The sequence below is a fragment of the Cupressus sempervirens genome, chromosome 10 (assembly GCF_028749045.1).
Source record: "Cupressus sempervirens isolate cs-2001-9-10 chromosome 10, ASM2874904v1, whole genome shotgun sequence".
Taxonomy (NCBI): Eukaryota; Viridiplantae; Streptophyta; class Pinopsida; order Cupressales; family Cupressaceae; genus Cupressus; species Cupressus sempervirens.
In genome coordinates this window covers 605,626,039-605,643,783 of record NC_143127.1, presented here as the reverse complement: position 1 = coordinate 605,643,783, position 17,745 = coordinate 605,626,039, and the positions used below count along the sequence as shown (strand labels likewise).

Sequence of the window (17,745 nt, the reverse complement as noted above, 5' to 3'; positions counted from 1 at the left end):
GGGATCCTTCTGCTTCAACCAACCTGAAGTTGTTGAAGAAGTGATCTTTGCTTTCTCTGATGTGATGCCAAATTGGTTACTTGATGGACTACCACCAAGACGCCATGTTGACCATGAGATCGAGCAAGTTGCAAGAACTAGAGTGCCGATAAGAGTCTCTTACCTCCTCTCTAGGCTAGAAATGGCTGAGTCGAAGAAGCAATTAGTCAAGCTCGGCGATGCTGTTTATCTATGTCCTTCACGCTCTCCATATGTGTCACCTGTGTTGTTTCAAAGGATGGTACCCTATGCTTGTGTGTGAACTTCTGAGCACTCAACAAGCTCACGGTAATGAACAAGTACCTCCTACCCTTGATAGCAGACAATTTTGATTGCCTAGTTGAGACGAAATTCTTCACCAAGCTCGATCTACGACAAGGCTATTACCAAATTTAGATTGCTTACGGAGATGAGGAGAGAACAATGATCACCACAAGGAATGGAAGTTTCGAGTTTCTTGTCATGCTGTTTGGGCTAACAAATGCTCTAGCTACTTTTAGTACATTGATGAACGATGTCTTTAGGCATCTTTTGGATCGATTTGCTGTGGTATATTTGGATGATATATTGGTATATAGTAAGACCTTGCAGGATCACAAAGAGCATCTAGACAAGGTAATCTCCATCTTGAGGGAGAACCAACTTTATGCCAAGAAGGAGAAGTGCTCCTTTGCGCAGGAAGTTAGTTTTTTGGGCCATGTCGTTGGTCACAACATAATGAGGCCCAAGCTGGAAAAGTTGCAGATGATTGAAGACCGGAAGCCGTTGTGTAATGTTCATGAAGTTCGACAGTTCCTCGGATTGGCTAACTATTATTGGAAGTTTGTGCAGGGTTATTCTAAGATAGTTGCTCCCATAATCGATTTGTTGAAAAAGGATAGAGGATGGCGTTGGGGCGCAAAGCAACAAGAGGCGTTTCATTTGTTGAAGCAAAGGCTGACTAAGGAGCCAGTCCTAGCCCTTCCTAGATATGGCGGGCGCTTTGAGGTTCAAAATGACACTTCAAATTATGCAGTTGGAGGCATGTTGATGCAAAATGGGCACCCGATTGGCTTTGAATCGCACAAGTTTAGTAGAAGGGAAAGAAACTCTCCTGTACATGAGAAGGAGATGATGACCATTTTGCACTGCCTAAGGACTTGGAATTATTACCTTCTAGGCATGCCATTTGTGGTGCAGATCGCTAATATAAGGTCTACCTAGGCCAAGTTGACACCCAAGCAAGCAAGGTGGCAGGAGTTCATCATGGAATTTGATTTTGAGTTGGTCTACAATCCTCCTAGACACAATGTTGTAGCTGATGCATTGAGCATGAAGGCTCAGTTGGGTGTCGTTGTTGAGTTGGAGGAAGAACCAGTTAGAAGCCGAGTAGAACTAAGTGCGGATGTGCTAGATTGAATCAAGGAAGGCCTTGAGGCTGATATGTAATGTCCCCATTTTTTGGAAGCATCAGAGTTTCGGAGATTAGCTTATTATTGTGAACCTCGTAGGCTAATATGGTGGATAGAGGGTTTTATTGGGGATTGGCACTTTATGATGGGGCATAATTTCATATTATCATATTATAATAAAGTGCAAATATAAGAATATCTTTTATCCCACATTGGGGAGAAAAGTAAGTGAGCTCCCACAAGGAAAGAATAAATCAACATGGGAAGTTCTTTTCTTATCATCTAATTATTGTCATTTGCATTTGATGAGTTTTGTGGAGCCAAGGGTTTTTGTATATTATCTACCTGGTCTTTGGGAACGAAAACTCCCATAGATTAGCAAAATTGAGGTGGTGAAATATCCTCCAAAGGGTTGCAAATTGGAAGGGATGCTTCAGTCCTTTAATTTGTGCTTAAATTGGCGAATACTTTTATTGCTGGCTGCTACAATGTCGTGAATAGTGCCATGAACAGTGACGTGAATAGTGCCATGAACAGTACCCATGCTACAGTACCCACATTACAGTACTTGGTTTGGTTATGATTGCAATTTCATCTCCTTCATTGGGCAATTTGTATATTAGGTTCTACATTCAGTTTGCATCATTTAAATTGGTCATTTGGTATTGTAAAGGTGGTTGTCATAAGGTAGCTGTAGATGCACATTTTATATCAGATTTATAATGTCATTTGTACTCAGATTTTTGGGGTTGCAAAGCCAAGAGCCTTAAAATATTATGTTAAGCATTGAATTAGAAAATATCTCACTAAAGGAGTGATAAGTTACAGGTCTATAAATATTGGATGTAATGTGCATATTTATATCTTTCATGATTCACATAATAGTATGCATGCCAAGTGTTTGACAAAATACCAATTGACTGTAAGTGCACATTTTTCATTTAGGATTCATATATATGCATTTGAAAATCTAAAAGAGAATTGCATATGCATTTAGTTCTTTCTTTAGATATAGTAGTAATCAATTACATGCTTTTAGATTCCCTTTGATATCATTTCAAGCAAGCATAATCAGTCTGAAACTCAAAAACAACAAGCATAGAGTTTGTATTGGAAGCGTTTGACAATATTCCTTAAGCTATAAATCAGCAAGTTGAGGTCCGAATTGTCAAGGGATATTTCATGATACATAGGTTCACCAAATCATCCTGCAAGTCCAAGCTAGGAGGACTAGGCGATTCAATATTGTCGATGGTATATTCTACTTTGTAGAGAATAGGATCTATGTGTCGAAGTGGAAGGAACTTAGGAGAGAAATGTTGTATGAGTGCCATGACTCTGCCTCGAACGGTCACCCAAGGCAGCATAGGACGCTCGCCCTCTTGGAAAGAGGTCTCTATTGGCCTAAGATGAGATTGGATATCGAACAGTATGTGAGAGCATGCCTTGTCTGCCAACAAGACAAGCTGGTGTTAAGGTATCCTAGAGGTCTTTTGCAGTTGTTGCTTGTTCTAGTTCGCCCTTGGGCAAGCGTTTCAATTGATTTCATAACTCGGTTACCCCCAATTGATGGCTATGATGGTATCATGGTAGTGGTCAATTGATTCACCAAGTATGGTATATTTGTGCCATGCAAGTATCCATACTTGGCTGAGTTGGTGGTTAAGTAGTTCTTCAGTAATGTGATTAAGCATTGGGGGGTTCCTTTGAGCCTAATCAACGATAGAGATACCTGATTCACTTGAATTGTTTAAGCTAGTTGGCACAAGGTTGTTAATGAGCACGAGCTATCATCCTGAAATGGATGTGCAGATGGACCGACTTAATGCATTGCTAGAGGACTATTTGAGGCATTATGTGGATGGAGACCGGAAGAATCGGCAAAGCTTGTTGGAAATGGCGCAGTTCAACTATAATTTACAAAAGAGCGGATCAAGTCTACACTCACCATTTGAGTTAGCTACTGGGCAACAACCTTTGACACCACACATTGTGTTGGGGTGACTACCATGGAAGTGATGTTACTACAGTTGAGGTGGTGCAAAAGTGGAATGATTAGGTCGATGTGGCTTGGTTTCACTTGACTGAGGTGAGTGATCAGATGAAGAGATTTGCTGATCACAAGAGACGTGACCTCGAGTTCAAAGTGGGAGAGAAGTTGCTTCTAAAGATGAATTCGAAACAATTTAGGACCCCTAAGAGTATCAGTTCTTTGTTGGTTTGTTGCTGGGATGGACCATTTGAGGTAGTTGTAAGGGTTGGGAAGGTCGGCTATAAACTAAATCTTCCCTTGTACCTTATAATACATCCGGTATTCCATGTCTCGAAGCTCAGAATGCATAATGCAGACCTTGAAGACTTGGCTTGAAATGTTCCTAAACGAGGCCCAACCAATGTGTTAGATAATTCGACTCAATGTGTCCAGGAAGTGTTGGCAGTGAGAGAACGTGGCGTTGGGAAGAATCCAAATAGGGAATTCCTAGTGGTTTGGGATGGTGTAGACCAAGGAGAGGTGACTTGGGAGTGTTCAGAAATCCCATGGCAAGATGAAGAGCATGTTATGGTGTTCCTCAGCAAGGGGAGCTCGACCCAACAAGCTTGAAGAAGTTGGAATGATCTTAGTGTAGTCTAAGGGAGGCAGAGTTCATCGGCGTTGGGGATGTCGCCTATTTTAAGTGGGGGAGAATGTAGTGGGCCTTAAAAGCGGTGTTGGCTAAATCTTGAAATCGGGTATCCTATCTATGCGACTTGGCTCAGAAACAAACACACTCCTCTCCTAAACACCTTTGTTGAGTTTGAATCAATGGTGTGCTTTCATGGAGGCGCAATGCTTCATGAAGAGCACATAGATCGTGATCAGACATATCCTTTAAGGCTCGAGGTGAGTTTCTTTGTAGACTGTTTGGCATAGATCAGAGTCAAACGACCTGAGTTGATTCAAAGAAGCACAAGCTTCAAGTTGGTGTTGAGAAATGTAGCGCGCTAGATGGGCACTCTAGGCGAGCATTGGTGAAGGACTTGTAGCCACAGATCTCTAAGGTGGCTGAACAGTTGTTGCTAGCTGGATCAAATCTTGTTGATCTGCTTGAGTTGTCCATATATGCTCGGCGATACTTGTTGATTCAAGTAGAGCAAAGAGAGAAAGAGTGAGAGGAAGCAGAGTTGAGTTGAGTTGTTTAAGCATTGTAATTCATAAGTTGTGTTTTGTAAGTAGATATGCATACTTTCTTGGGTAGCTAGCATGGTTTGATCCGAGCTATGGCATGGTAGCTTATTCTTGTTGGCATAGTTTTAACTTGGGTGTAAGCAATATCAGTGGTAGCTGAATGACATGCTGGGATAGCTTATAGTAAAGATTGTGTCTGGGAATAAAGGATGCATGTTGCTCTATTTGGTTTGTTTATTTGCTTTGTTGTATCTTTGGGTTTATGCATAGATAGCCCTGTTATGCTTGTTTCAAGTTTCCTTGCATGTTTAAAGTTACCTCGGTTATAATTTGATTCCGCATCATGTTGGGAAGGTGTAGTTTGTACTAAGTTTTGGTGTCAAATTAAGGTTGAGAGGCAGTATCGCATAGGGGCAAATTTTGACCCCGTGACAGTAGGTGTTATTCTATTCCTCCGATCATATTGCCGAATCCGTTCTATTGGCATTGGTCTTTCCCTACAAGAGAGGCGTCTAATCTCTTTGAATTTTAATGCCACGATATCGCAATATTCGGTGGCATTGACTATGATATTTGAGAAGGCAAGCGTGGGGGGTGGCAAATTACTCTATCGGGCCTATCTACTAATTCCTCTAGAGGCATCAATGATCCATTATTCAGTTGCCATTATTGGCATCTCCAGATTGCGACATCTCCCTTAATTTGGCTCCAATTTGACGCGCCTGTTGGTTGCATTTGCTCACCATCTTTGGCGTCTCCTTGGTTGCTATTAACGCATGCCAGCTATAGACATTGAGCTGCTGGAAAATACACAACACACTAGTGTGGGTTATTCTGCATCATCAAAGTTACCTAGAAGCTACATCTAATCTGCAACAACGTTTGGAGTTTCTCTATTATCTGAAAGACAACGACTATACTAGGTTTTTCTCTATTATTTGAAAGACAACGACTATACATAGTCAAGCAAAGGAGATTGATCTAGATACTGGTATGAGTCAAGTGCATAGCAATCTTCCATCTAACAAAAACCACGTTGATGAAGCAAGGCCAATATGTATTGTCTATAAAGATGATGCACCTAATGCAGATTTGGAATGTGGGCAACAAACCGAGGAGATGAAACAAAGGCATGTGTCAAATGATAGTTGTTTTCTAACATTTGCTAATGGATCAGATTCTACTAAGGAACAATATGATATCACGATTGGGAGATTCAAAGTGTGACACAATTAGAATCGGGTGTTTGATAGAGGGAAGAATTAAGTTTCACTTTTTGGGGGGCCTGGGGCCACCCAATTTCACCTTGCATCATGATAAGCATGATTGCTCTGTCTGTTTCTTCAGAGGAAATTGAGATCTTGCTATGCTCACAGGGAGCATACGTCCCCAGAAAGAGCCACTGATTGGACCCTATTTTTTGGCAAAAATTAGGGACTCCATTTGAGCACCATTTCTAATTTTTTAATAAAGAACGATGATTTGAGTATACATCCTTGTGACAATATACACCGTATATCAGATTTAAGATCAAAGTGGCAGTAATTGTTGTGAAAGAACTTCTAGTTTCAAATTGGGTAAAGGCACAATTGTAAACTAAAGGCTACGGATTTGAGAAGAACAGTATAACATCATATTTTTGAGCATTAACACTGCCATCCAGCTATAGGAAAATGACTTTATTCTAATTGAGATGGACTTAGCAGAGGTATTTAATTCTATTTGCAATATTTATACTATAGATTGAATGGACAAGAGGGGACAATGAGAAGCTACTTCATCTTGCAAAGCTTATGCCAACATAGCGGAGGACAATTGCACCAATTGTTGGTTGAAGTCCATCTCAATGCCTGGATCGTTATGAGAAATTTTTGGATGTAGCATGTGCTTGATCCTGTTGATATGGATGAAGATGAAAAGGAGATGTTATTAGAAACATGAGCCCGCTTAGCCAATACTAGAGGAAGGGATTCAAAGATTTATGTTCACACACAAGGCTTGCTAGGATAGAGATGGTATTAGTGACAAAATACCAAAAATATCAGAAATACTTGTATATATTGTTTACTCAACAAATATGGACTTGTTGTTTCTGTCCAATATTCTTTCAGGAATCTTTTCTTACATATCCTTTATCAAGTATTTCAACTACAAGCATTCAAAACTAAAGATACTGGTTACAGTAGCGAGAAAGTCATACAATAAAGCTTGAAGTTTGTATCTGATGAACAATTGATAGAAAACAATGAAAATATAAATACAAAGCTATAGTTATTATAGATAGCTGTAGCATGGATATATGCAAGCAACATAGTAGCTATCCAAGTAGTGGTCTTTGGAACTTTTCCCTTGAAATTTGAGTAGGCTTGGTTTTTCAAATGCAATTCTGGAGGGTGGAACTGTAGTATTATAAAAGATGTCTTCAAGAATATGATGGCAATTGATGACAGTAAACCGACATAAGTAGATAAGTTCTCATACGAATTTTCTTTCATACGAATTTTCTTTCAGGGAGATATAGAAGTGAGGATTCTTGTTATCATTTTCTCAGATTATGACAAGACAATGGCCACATAGCACTAGTGGTAAACCCCAATATCAGCCAATGATACCTCTATAACTATCAATAGATGAAATGATAGATGCAAGGACTGGATGTTTACGATATGCAAGAGGGGCATTTTCTCATCTACAACAATGATCAATTGACCTATTTTTTACAATACAAAGGAGTTACTGGAATCCACGTCACATGGTTGAAGGATATGTTGCGATGATGTGAGATCAGGAGTATATAGCAATTGGAAGAATATTGTGCCTAGGAATTCCAAAACGAAGTTACAGGAGGTCAAATCATGCCCACGATCATGTCTCTGCCGTCTATAGATTGCTGCGATAACCTGGAGATTAAAAGAAGACCACCATGAGTTGGAAATCATGGGAGGAAGATGTCACCATCACTAGAGAATCGACGAGCATGTGGGTATCATGTGTTGCAGAAGACCATGCAATTGTAGACAATAGAGAGCTTGAATTAAGGTTAAATGACATTTTCAAATTAGATATAAAAAGGAGCGATTATTATTTTGAGGAAGTATGACTTTTATTTGATAAGTCTTCCTAGGAATTCCAAAACGAAGTTACAGGAGGTCAAATCATGCCCACAATCATGTCTCTACCATCTATAGATTGTTACAATAACCTGGAGATTAAAAGAAGACCAACATGAGTTGGAAGTCATGGGAGGAAGACATCACCATCACTAGAGAATCGACGAGCATGAGGGTATTGTGTGTTGCAGAAGACCATGCAATTGTAGACAATAGAGAGCTTGAATTAAGGTTAAATGACATTTACAAATTAGATATTAAAAGGAGCAATTATTATTTTGAGGAAGTATGACTTTTATTTGATAAGTCATAAGTTAAAGTTAAAGAAGATTATTAACTTTTGAAGAAGTGTGATTTATATTTGAAGGTACACAAGCCTTTAACATGAAAAGTCATGTCCTCAAACAGATAGGATGTAAATATGGCCTATTTTATTTGAGAAAGGAGACATTCAAAAACATTCTACAAAGAAAGGAGAACATTTTATATATTTTATTTGTAAGGAGGAATAAGGAGAATTAAATATGACTTTATAATGTAATTCATTTATTTTATTTTAATAATAAAATAAAATGGCCCTTGTTTATTTTTGAAGGCATGAAGAGTTAAATTTTAGTTGATTCGTCCTTTATAATTATTTTAAAAATTTTTGTGAATAGTTTATGTTGGATAAGTGGACGTGGTCATCTATGGCATTTCAAATTTGATCATTGCAGATATTGTGAAATATTTAATTGTTTCCGAATTTGTGTCTAGTCTGTCTCCCTAACCTTAGGAGTTAAAGCGCAATCTTGACTAGTTTGGAATTGCATATATATATTTGATCCGTCGCGTCTTGATCATTAAATTGTTTATCATTTCTATGCATAGAACATTATAAAGTTGTACATTATAATCTTCATTGTAATTGATTTTGTTGCCCAAATAAGTTAAAGCACTGGTCTACAGGATTTATATTTGAAGTCAACAAATCTATGACATCCTTCTTACAAACCTCAAATCCATTATTAACAAACCTTACACAACATTCAATTATTTCAAATACTCAGCATTCAACATCACTTTGGTCGAGTTCGAGGATTTTGCCTGTCGGAGAACTCACAAAGCTTAAATTCGCTATAGAAAATCCTTAAACTGGGAAGTTAGCATTTGAGGTGAAGGTTTACCCGCCTGCATGTAGTGGAGCCTAAAGTGTAGGGGAATCAAGAAGTATTTCCATTTGTTGGCCAGAACTGATTGCAGAATCCTATCAGAGAAGTGGCAGGCTCCTTGATTTCCAATCTGTGGTTTTGGGAACCAACACAAGCTACATCCCGGGACTTGATTGTAGGACAAAACAAATGGCAGGTGTGCTGCAACAACTTTTTGACGCTTTGCATTAGATAACATCCCTTGGGGACAGAGTAAGGAGATGGATTGAGATGCTTCTGTTGGTTCTCATAGATCTCGAATGATAGATCTTGAGATGGTGATAGATACTGGGTTTGAGTTGAGGATCAAGGTAGGTTAGTTGACAAAATTGATAGACAGGCTGACACATATGATAGGTTGCACAGGCCCAGGTTTTTGAGATCCTAGGTGGATGCAGTCAGCGTTGAGCCTGAGGCCGCTCGTTTTGTTGATGATGTGGTGGCACACTTTGCGGATTGGGATGCTCTACTGCAGACAATAACATAGCATTTGAATTTTGATAGGTTCCTAACTCAGAAGTGGGAGCATTCCAGAGTGAGGCTAGCTCATGAGAGACAAAGGCTAAAGGGGGTTATAAATATGAGCTCATTTTGATGGAAAAGTATCCGATTGATTATTTGCTTTTGTTGCTTGTGAAGGGTTTTTGAGTTTGTTGATTTTTGTGCCCTTGTTGAGGTATGAGGGTTTGCTTCTGAGTTGTCCTGCAATTTTCTATTGACGTAAAACAAATTGAAATTACTTGTTTATTGTATAGACTGCTATTGTGTCATATCCTCCATCCCATTCTAGCCACCTCATCTAACACAGCCTATTCTGATCATCCCAATAGGCTAATGTGATTATGCAAGGGACATTGAGCTTGCTAGTTTTGTCTTCTTTACAAGCTCAAGTGGGCCACTTGGTTCATATCAAAGTCAACACCTCCTGTTTAACAATTGCCAAGTGTTTGGGGAGTTATCTACATAGCTGAGCAGTTACTCACATCTTTCACTCTCACTTTCTACTCTTCATTTGTGATGTTCTTATGAAACAGTTGCCTGTATGGATGAGGATTTGTAATGCCCACGTTTTGACGTCCTCTGCCTTATGGCTTGAGAGAGATGAGAAGTGGAGTCATCAATTATTGAATTTTCTTCCAAGGTACAAACTAAAGCTTTGTGATTTTTTTCTAAAGGATGTTAATCCTTCCTTTTGTGCATTGGAGAACTCGATTGCATGGTTTTGATAGTATAGTGTGCATTGTGATTATGTTTGCAGGATATGCAAAATGGATTGTTCCAGGCAAAGTAATAACGAGTTACATTTGAGTAGTCATCATCGATAGAAGGGAAATGTAGGGTGGAGATTCTGGACTGGTAGCGTATAAACTAGTGAGTGCTGAAGGCTTCATGAAGGATGAGAAGCTTGGTGTTGAGGGGCAAGATAATTTAATCTTCATTGATAGAAGTCATTAACAAAATGATTTGGAGACCAGTTTCATTGTGGAGTTGGAGTTGGCTTCATAGACATCATAGTGTCCCACCATGATCTAGAACTTGTGACTTCCATAAGACCAAACTAGCAGTGTTAAGCATTCGTAGTGAGAATATCGAGGAAGTGGTATACTTATTAGAGGCGACTTCTACCAGCATAGCTTGTTCATAGCCATGCCAAGTTGTTTGATGAGTTGACAACTGAATGTAAGACCAGGTTCTATCGCATAACGAGATTATTATTCATTGTAGTCAGTATTGTTTGTGTTGAAGTTTGTATTGTAACAATTTGCTATTGTTTGGTAATTTGAAGAGATTGAATAAAATTTTAAGCATTGTATGACTACTAGCATGCTTTGATTGGTTCTGCATATTAGGAGACTTATTTGCTTGTCTTTATTTACAGGTCTCTGATATATGCATAAAAGTGGATTTTAGCACAATTCTGGCAATACTTTGTATTGCACCACAATATTTAGTTCTTTATAGCCGTGAAGTAGACCCAAACACAGATAATTATTCACAGGATTATTAGAAGGCAAACACTAGGGACATTACAGTGGTATCAGAGTAGCGAACCTTCTGCCTTGTGGATTGTCATTTTGATGCACTAGTACAACAAAGAAGCACATGCAATTTGGAGAACCCCACAAATTCCCGAGGCCAAGACAATTTCAAAGATTATTGGAGTACACTCAATGGCTGAAAGAGCTCCAAATGTCGTCGAGGAAGGGAATAGAGAAGCCAAGGGAACCTTGAGGGCTCTTAGAGATGGTCAAAATCATGTTGCTAATGTTCTGCAGCAAGTTACGCAAGCTATTCAATAGATGAATACTAGGCTAGAAGACCCCAAAGCCATCATAGTGTGGGAGGTAGTGTAGTTGAATCACCGCGAGGTAGGGTAGCACCCACTCGATCCATAGACAATCCTTTAATGCTAGTTTTTGCTGAACATCAAGGTGAGCCTGAGGTCATTAATTTTGGAGCCAGAGACTTTCCTGCTGATGGCATGGCTACATATGTTGACTGGGATTTGTTTCTAGACAATGTTAAGGTAGTCCTAGCCTTTGTTCAGTATATGAACCAGTGAAGAGAATTCATGAGAGTCAGACAGGATAGGAGACCAAGGACCCCAAACGGAGATTTAAAAGGATAGGAAATAATGAATGCTTTGATTAGAGACTTACACTCTTTGGGACCATCCGTGTCTAGAGTGACTTGCTAGAAGTTTCACAGTCTGCCCAAGATTGTGTCAAGGATTCTTAGAAAGTTAAAAGTACTCTCTACTCTCTTCGTTAGTTTTGGTGAAGATTGGTCATAGATCAGTGATAAGGAATTATGCCAGAGGCAACTGTAGTATTTTGGCTATAACATGATTGCGAGCTGGACTCCAGGTTTGCAACCTTTGAGGATGTTAGAAGACTTGGTTGTGCACATATCATTGGATTTGTTGATTGTTCGGTTTATGCTGGATTGATACCTAGTGTGTGGCATGTTGAATAGTATTTGGTACGGTTCAAAAATCAAGTTTATTAGGCAGACATGGGTACAATATTCGACGTGTATCCGGGCAGTATTGGATACGTTTCCAAATTGGATATGGGGATACGTGTGCCCAAGGAGGGACAGAGGAGTTTCCAGCAACTCTGATATTTATATATTAGTATATGATCTAGTGGATTTCATCCCCATTGAGGTTTTTCCCTTAACATGGTTTTTCTCGAGAACAAAAATCCTTGTGTTTATGGTGTTGGCTTTCTTGTTATTGTGCACTGTTATATTGTTGATTGGTGATCAGTTTAATAAGTTTGAATTTCATAAAAATTATTCACAATTGATTTAGCTCCCCCTCTCAGTTGTCAGGTGTGGACTTTGGTTATTAACATTCTGCACTCTGAAATGAGTTTGAATCAGAAGCATTATGTGTGCTATCATTCATGCAGACATCAACATCCAAGGTACTGCTGCTATGCATCTCAACAAATAGCTCAGCTGCTCGTCCCCCTAACTTGTGATCTTGAGACTCCATGCCAATAATTGAATCTTCAAACTCATTTTCTAAGGTCTGATTTAGAAAATCAGACTCATCATGACATGAATGTGCATCATACATTGCATCATTAGTACCCAATTCTTTAATGCTACCATGAAACAACTCAAGGATAGCGTCCTGCATAGATGTAGACTGATAGGCCAATACCGGGGCAAATAATTAGAAAGATTTAATACTTAGAATGATTTTTAGCCTGGTCTATTCAGGTGAATATGGGAGCATAAGCTTGTGAAAGGTGTCCTGGTAATATACCATCAAGGGGTGCAGGTTGTGAGTTGAGTGATTATGAATGCATCTAGAACACACAATAAAGCAATTCAGGCGACAGGAAATGTCACTTCTTGGCGACAGGAATTATCATTTTCTGGCAATAACAGTTTTAATAAATCTAATAATTCAGAAAATAAAACTCAAAAATCCAAATCAAACTAATCTACGACCATAAATGTGCATAAGGTATGAAGGGCTAATCTGGTAAAATAATTCCTTAATGCACAATTGGTTTAACTTGTTTTATTTCTGTGATTAAAGTGTGGCAGGAACTACAATACATAAATTAAGACAGAATCTGAAACAGAAAACCATATCAGCAACATGAAAATAAAAACTAATAATTAACACTCAACAAACATAGAAATGTAATATTATAAAACTTAACCATCTCACACAAATTATTAACAAATACCAAATGTGCAAATGTAAAAATATAGAACATAATAGACTAAGATTAAAACAACAAATATAGATTACAAAATATTTAGAGTCTATTGGCTGCTGGAGAGTGGGCACCATTCCTCTCAATCAGACGACAGAGATAAAAATTGCAGAATTCTTAAATCAATTCAAAACAACAACTTCGTTGGAAATCACCAAGTTTTTCCATATATCAAATGTATTACATATGGTTGTTTATATAGATTTGATACACGAACAGAAATCCCAAAATAATAATGTTGCAGTTTGCAACATGTGGTGAAGGTGAACAAATCAGTTAAGAATTTATTTGTTTGATCCATGACCAATAATTCTTAAACGTGTTATAGCCTGAATTGGATCGAGTACAAATCTGAAATCCTCCTTGACTAATACACATAATCCTCCAACTTTTGGAGATTAAGTGTTTTCCAGCAAGATAATTACGTGGCACCTTTTACTTGTAGATTTTAGTAGATAAACATGTAGTGGACAGCTTGAATGAAATGATATTTTGAGAACAAAATGATTTTGGCATGAATTATACCTCTTCTCTTTATCAATATAAGACATTATTTGTAATATAAGAAGAGGAATCCAACCGGTAAAATATATATCTACTACAACAATATTAAAATTAAATGAGAACCAACTTAGCATAAGATATAAATCCCAAAGTAGTAGCCAAGGATGCAATAATTTATGTTCCAAATACTCATTAGTAAAAACAATATAATAATTATTTCTCATAATTTTATCATAAAACTATCTTAAATACTTCTTACGTATTTCAAACATAATTAGCATCAAAGGTGTAAAATAGTAGGAAATGAGATATGCAAATAGATATAAAGATATATGGAATATAACATAAAATGGAACAAAAGTGGCTACCATCATTCCCCTCAACTTGTTATATTGCATGTCCTCATGCAATCATTAAGACTAATAGCCTTTAGAATAATGATTTTGAACTTTTTTTTTTACTTGACTATATAGCTCATGGTTATCTACTTGTTTTTTGTCATAGATACCCATAACCAGTTGCCATTTCATATTTTCTGTTCAAATGTGCATAACTCCTTTGAGTCATGGTTTCTCATTTGATGTTTTATTTCAAGATGCTCTCAAAAGAAATTTGATAGAGGAGCTACAAAAATTATTAATCTGAGCTATATGGATAGATGATATGATAGGAAAGTATTCATGTGCAAATGAAGGTTAAAATAGTGGATACCAGTAGGGAATGAATAAGGATGGAAATGGGTGAAGGATAGGAAGTATAGGTGGTTGACCTCCCCCCAACTGAAAGGGTTGACCGTCCACAGGAAACGAGAAGGAATATGGGGAAAGATGCTTAATATGATGAAGATACCAAGAAATATTAATAGAGTTAAAAGAAAAAAATAATGAAAAATAAAAATAAATTGTTTTACCAACTTGCATGTCCACTTATACCAATGTCTCTGGTGGAGCTCCAAATCTACATCAAGAACTGCAATACCACTGAAACGTAGCCATTTGATAGAAAGCACTAGAGAGTAACTTGCTCGGAGGAACCAAAACCTGGGATTGAGACTGCAACTTTATGAGCCACTATCATCGAATTGAAGCATTGTAGAACAAATGGTAGGTAGCACATCCTGGAACAATGCAACTAAACATGTAGCACATATGATGGGTGATCAAAGTTTGGATGACCACGCCGAATAAGAGCTTCAAGAGTAAGTGACAGGAGGTGCCAAGAGTGAAAGGACCACAAAAGCCAATGAGTGTTTCGAAAAAGAATGATTAGCAAAAGAGCCAAGAACACCAATTATTGCAGTGCCTTTATTTCATTTTTAATTTATTTCAAAATTTTCATCATTATTTTTTTCATTTTTGATCACGACAAGTGATTGCTGGCAAACCAGTTTTCAACCACTCACCGCTTAATGGTGCTGTAAAAATAGTTTTCACCATTAAGAATTTATTTTGCAGTTAATATCCGTTGAAACCAGTTTTCAAAGATTAACTGGCCAACAATGCCCAAAGGTTTTCATTGTTGGTTCTTTTATTGCTTTTTACCTTTTTTTCTTTTTTTCTTTTCAATTTTTCAATAATTGCATAAAATGGCCAAAGAAAAGAAATCCTGGCAGGGATGATGTCATGTCCCCAAATTTTAATGTAATAATTAAATTAAATTCATTAATTAACTGGTCCTAGAATTTAAATAATATAAGGACCTTTAATTAGTTACTTTAATTAATTAAGATGGGGCCCAAGTTAATATTTGTATTTGTGGTTCCGATTGATTTAATATGTCTCGGACCCATTTTTATTTTGTTTCCGTAGTTTGTGTTGCCGTCGGCTATCTTTTTACACCCTCAGAAAGTTTTCCGACGGGTATTTAAGCACGGCTTGTAGGTAGTCTTTGGGTATGCTTTTGGATTATTTTCTATATACTGCGAATTCCTGTTGGAGTTCTAGATCGTTCATCATTTCGGAAGTGGAAGATCTTCCCTATTTGGCAAATATTAATTGTATTCGAGTCTCTATTATTGTTTGGAGTTCATCTAAATTTGTTGTTATTTTTGTATGAGCAAAATCGTAGTCATTGTTGTGGCTGTATCACTTTCGACACGAATACTCATTGACGATTGTCCCTCCTCCAAACTTCCGTACTGACCTTCATTTGCACCGTATGGCCTAAAACATACCATCACCGTACAACTTGAAACGCCTTCACTGTACGGCCTTTGATCTTCACTGTATGACCCTCCTGTGGATACTATACGACCTCTCTCGCGCCTTGCTCCGGCACCGTATGGACTTCTTGACAACTCCGTACTTTCTCCACTTTCCTCCACCGTTTGGATCCCATTGCATCGTACGGCTGATCTTTTCATTCGCGTACGGATTATGCAAGCTTCATCTCCACCAGTTACCCAGTCCTTTGTACTTGGGAACATAATAGTGGTATTAGAGCAGAAACCGTTCGGGAGCATCTCCGAAACCATTTGGGAAAGTGGCCAGGCAGCATGGGTAGTGGCTGCGCAACACAAGCAGTAGACGCGCAGCATGGGCAACTAAGGTTGCGCAGCACGGGAGCATCTCCAAAATCGTTCGGGAAAGTGGCTGTGCAGTCCCGCGCAACACAGGCAGTGGCCACACAATATGGGCAGTAGTCGCGCAACACTTGCAACTAGGGCTGCGCAGCACGGGAGCATCTCTGAAACTGTTTTGGAAAGTGGTTGCACAACAAGGGTTGTGACTATGCAGCACGGGCTGTGACTGCGCAACACGGGAGCCTCTCCGAAACCATTCGAGAAAGTGGCCGCGCAGCACAAGAGCATCTCTGAAACCGTTCGGGAAAGTGGCCGTGCAACATGGGCAGTAGTTGCGCAACACGAGCTGTGACCGTGCAGCATGGGAGCATCTCTGAAACCGTTTGGGATGATTGAGAGATTTTGGTACTTGGATCACACTATGGCCCCGAATAGCGATGGAGAGTGGTGGTTGAAGGCACTACAAAGGATTGGCAAAGAGCTCAGTGAGGGTCTTGATCTTCCTTTAGATATATTGGAAGTATGTTTGTGTCAGGTGGACCAATTACCTTCAAGATTTATACAGAGAATCCTCTCGCCAATTAAGGATGCCTTAAGTCAATCCAAGCTTCTGAGACACCATGACAAGGATAAAAGATTGGCAGTTGCAGCATCTCTCAGTGAGGTCTTGAGAATTTCGGCTCCTAAAGCACTGTATGATGATAACACCATGATAGAGATATTGCAATTGGTAGTTGACAGGTTTCAGAGTCTTGATGACTTCAGTAGTGAACCTTTTGGTAGGAGATCTACAATATTGGAGAATTGTGCAAATGTCAAAGTAAGTAATCTTCTCTTAGATCTCGAATTGCAAAATTTGGTCCATGATATGTTTCATCACTTCTTGGTTACCATCAAGGAAGATCATGATACTAAGATTCCAGTTGCTATGGAGAGTCTTATGATTTCGTGCCTTGAAGAGATAGATGAGATATCCCAACCCATTACATCTATGTTATGGGCTGTTCGTAATCTAGATTGTATCCCCTCTATAGCAACATATAGATTGGTCAGTAGTGTTTTCAAGCATTGTGAAGAAAAACTAATATCTCATTTGCACAAGTGGGAAAAAATGGATGACAACGATAAGGATGATGCTTTACATGAGGAGAATGAAGACATGATTACAGGGCTGCTCCAGGAGGATTTGCTAAATCTTTCTACTACACCAACATGGGGAGAACACCAAAAAAATAAAGAGGTTGCTTGCATGGATCTTGTGAAGACATGGACGAATCATGTTGTGCCCATGGTTGTGCTTGTCACCAACGCACTATCCGTTGAGGAAGCTCCATTAGTTGCTGAAGTTGTGTCCATCATAGAAGCGGTGTCTATTGCTAAGGTCTATCATCGAGTTTGTATCTGACACCATCTTGTCCATCATCGATGCCAAGTCCATGTCCATGTTCGTCGTCAAGTTCGTGTCTGTCGCCATCGTTGTGTTTGTCACCATCGTGTCCATCATCGTCATGTTCGTCACTGACGCAGAGTTCGTGTTCGTCGTCGAGTTCGTATTCGTCACCGACACCGAGTCCATGTCCGTC

At 38.7% G+C, this 17,745-nt stretch overlaps 1 protein-coding gene across 2 annotated transcripts in view; it reads left to right on the top strand.

The window, feature by feature from the left end:
- LOC149535315 (glycoside hydrolase family 2 protein) overlaps window positions 1-17,745 on the top strand; it is a 294,481-nt gene that overhangs the window by 100,404 nt on the left and 176,332 nt on the right. The window lies entirely within an intron of this gene.